The 3,796-nt window shown below is 38.0% G+C and overlaps 1 long non-coding RNA gene across 1 annotated transcript in view; it reads right to left on the reverse strand.

Moving 5' to 3' along the window:
* Window positions 1-3,796, reverse strand: part of LOC107182609 — a 14,584-nt gene that overhangs the window by 4,047 nt on the left and 6,741 nt on the right. Inside the window, exon 2 of the long non-coding RNA XR_001513339.1 lies at window positions 3,317-3,320. This is a non-coding gene — a long non-coding RNA (uncharacterized LOC107182609). The remainder of the gene's footprint in view (window positions 1-3,316; window positions 3,321-3,796) is intronic.

Genomic DNA, 3,796 nt, shown 5'->3' on the forward strand with positions numbered 1-3,796 from the left:
GCAGGCGAGTGGTTAGGAGCCAGCAGTCCCAGATTGCAAGAGGGATGTCCCAGATTGGAGAGGGTGCAGGCTGGACTGAGGGACACACGCGTACACACACCCTGCACATATTTCATGCACCGGGCCACTAGTAGCACATATTGCTTCTTGGTCAAATTTTTCCTATTAAAAGGAAGAAAATAGTGCTACTATAGAAAGACTGAGTTTTCCCCTATCCTCAGTTTCAGGGTTTTCACGAAGGTTAGGATGACAGTTACTAAACCTACATTTTACTCCTTTAATGCCTTCTGCCTAATTTAATTTCAATTGAGTCATCAATTACTAGGGTTTCTCAGAGTGCTGTGGAAAGACCACCTCCATCAAAATCACCTACAATGTCTGTTTAAAATACAATTCCCTAGGTTCTGGACCTACTGAATTGGAATCTAGGGCCATGAGACTCAGCTGTCTGCATTTTTTAGGTTTTCCAGGTAATTTTTGTGCACACTTAGAGAATCACTAACTTAATGTATCCTCCCCACTTTCTATACTGTGAAATGAGTCCACAAAGAGCTAGAGCTAGAACTACTACCACTTTTTGGTTAATCATCTAGTCTATAACATTCCTGGAGCCTTCACTATTTTTTGAATAGTATTACCCAATATTTCAACCCCAATGTAAATTAAAATTATTATATGATCAAGCAATTCCACACCTTAGTAAATACCCAAAAGATTTAAAAACAAGTGTTCAAACAAAAACTTGTGTTCAAATGTTCATAGCAGCACTATTCACAATAACTAAAAGGTAGAAAAACCAATTGTCCATCAGCTGGTCAATGGATAAGCAAAATGTATATCCATGTAGTGGAATATTGTTCAGCCATAAAAATAAATGGAGTACTGATACATGCTACAACATGAATGAATCTTGAAAACCTGAGTAAGTGAAAAAAGCCAGACAAAAGGCTGCACACTATATTTCATATAAATGAAATAATCCAGAATAGGCAAATCCATAAAGACAAAGCAGACTCCCGGGCAGGGGAGACGCGAAGAATAGGGAGTGACTGCTTATGGGTATGGAGGTTCCTTTTGGGGTAATAAAAGTATTTTGGAACTAGATAGCGGTAATGGTTACACAATGTCGTGAATGTACTAAATGCCACTGAATTGGCGCACTTTAAAATGGTTAAAATGGCAAATGTATTTTACTACAATTAAAGTACTATAACAACATATGTAGTATAAATCATACCACATTTTTTAAGCCTAGGAAAACATGTAAATTAACTAGTTCTCTGTTCCAAGTTGATTTAAATAAAATCAACTTGTATTTTAAAACAACTGTTCTTAATACTGTTTTGGTGGTTGGCTGAAGAGGCCTGAAACTGATTCTGGAGCAGGTACTCTTGTAAGAGGTGTCCCTCCCTGAGGAAATCTAAAAGTGGAAAGGAAATACCTGGGCTGTGGCTGCCTGACTTCCATGTTGCTGAGCAAAATAGACTTTAGAAAGTATAATGAAGTATAACCACAGCCTACTTTACCTAGAAGGCAAAGGACATATTAAATGGTCAATATCCTGGAGTATATCTCTCTACTATACTTTCATTTTCAGTAACAAGTTTCTGACATTGAAAGTACCTCACTGGAATACATCGACTCTGACAGCAGAAATGTTTATTGTGCACCATCTTATAGGACTGATGGCGAACCTATGACACGCGTGTCAGAGGTGACACGTGAACTCATTTTTTTGGTTGATTTTTCTTTGTTAAATGGCATTTAAATATATAAATATCAAAGATACAATTCTTTGTTTTACTATGGTTGCAAATATCAAAAAATTTCTATATGTGACACAGCACCAGAGTTAAGTTAGGGTTTTTCAAAATGCTGACACGCCGAGCTCAAAAGGTTCGCCATCACTGTTACAGGAGGTACTGCTTCCCTTAGTTCATGAGCCTTACAAACAAATACGCTTTTCACCAGCTTCTTAGTTTCTGAACAGAGGCCAGTAAGATATTTTCACATCAAACAAGTGAATTCATATTGATAGGAGTTGGGTCTTTTAATAAGTCCATGTTTTCTAGGCATACGTTCTTTTAGTATTAAGGTGTTACCTTTCCAAGTTGCAGTAGTGTGATATTTTTAATGCTTTTGGGATTAACTAAAAATACAGGCTTGAGTGTGAAATGTATGTTTGAACTAAAGAGAAACTTGTCGTGTAGCCACAAACACTAGGTATGTATGGAAATAACTAAAACTCCGAATGGTGAGTTCCAGAAGGGGAGCAGTAAGTACTTAGATGTTCAGAGGTGGCAGAAAGAATTTCCACTGATGGAATCCTGTGAAGAAATGTAAACCTCAAGGAACTGGTGAGATGAAGACAGGTCCCAAGAAGAGCGGGTATCTTGGCTAGTGGTTGCATCATGAAAGGTATGAGAGAAAGAGCTACCTGGGTATGGGAGGGAAGTAGTGTGAGATAAGGCTGCAAAGGTAGATGGGCCAAATTATGTAAACTGGCAGGTATAAGAGTGTGGGTTTCATTCAGGTGACTACAGCCAGCCTTTGAAAGTTTGAGTTCTGTTTTAGAAAGGTTAATATAAGACCAGTGTGTGGGATGGACTAGGGCCAATAACAATTAGTGGTTGCTATAGTACCTTTGCTGAGGTAATGAGAGCCCAGTCTAAGATGGTGACAATGAGGTGTGTGTTTTTTTTATGGGTCTACAAAAGTATCAGTAGGATTTGGTTGTCTAGATCTTGAGAACTAGTTAGGGGAGGAGAGGGTGTGTACATCAAATAAGTCACTTAATCCTGATGACAACTCTGCACAACTGGGATTACTTTCCAAGATGTAGAGAAAAAAAAATAGTCGCAGTCTTTGAACAATTGCCCAAATTACATAGCCATTAAGTGACAAGGTCAGGACCCAGATTTAGATCTTCCTTGTTTCCAAAGTCCATGCTTTGGTTTTTAGTGATTATGGTAGGGATGACAAGGAAAAAGCTGATTTGGGGGGAATGAGTATTTTGTTATAGAATTTTTTAAAGTATATTTTTATTGTTGACAGTATTACAAATATCTCCCATTTTCCCTCACTTTAGCCTCTCCTCTCAGCCTCTACTGCCTCCTCCAAGTTCACTACCCTATTGCCTGTGTCCTGCATATAAGTATATAAGTTCTTTCGTTTATTTCTTCTCATCCTGTTACAGAATTTTAAATACAAAATTGAAGTACAATCTTACCGAGAGACTTGTGGGCTTGAAAAGAGGAAAGATAGTTTATAGTAAGGAGTAGATGTGCATAAAAAAGTGCAGAGCAGCAGTTGGGACCCAGCTCCAGGTAGATAACATGAATTTGTAATGAACCTACAATTTGTGGTCACTCTGATGAGTGGCTAATTTTGGGTAGAAACGAATGTCATTGAAGTTAAGTTTAAGGAAGAACTGTAGACAAATGAGAAGTAACATTTGAGAACCAAATAAACTATGCTTCTGCCATAAGTATTAATTTCTATTAAGGAATTTTAACCAATATGGTTTGATTTGGGTGATAGGTGTTTGGGAGAGGAAAAGGTTGTACATATTGTTGTGCTACTATCCTCTGCAAAGCCTTTTTATTTTATTTTTTTAAAATATATTTTTATTGATTTTTTACAGAGAGGAAGGGAGAAGGAGAGGAATAGAGAGTTAGAAACATCGATGAGAGAGAAACATCGATTCAGCTGCTTCCTGCACACTCCCTACTGGGGATGTGCCCGCAATCAAGATACATGCCCTTGACTGGAATTGAACTTGGGAGCCTTCAGTGCG

Source organism: Myotis davidii, unplaced genomic scaffold, assembly GCF_000327345.1.
Source record: "Myotis davidii unplaced genomic scaffold, ASM32734v1 scaffold370, whole genome shotgun sequence".
Taxonomy (NCBI): domain Eukaryota; kingdom Metazoa; phylum Chordata; class Mammalia; order Chiroptera; family Vespertilionidae; genus Myotis; species Myotis davidii.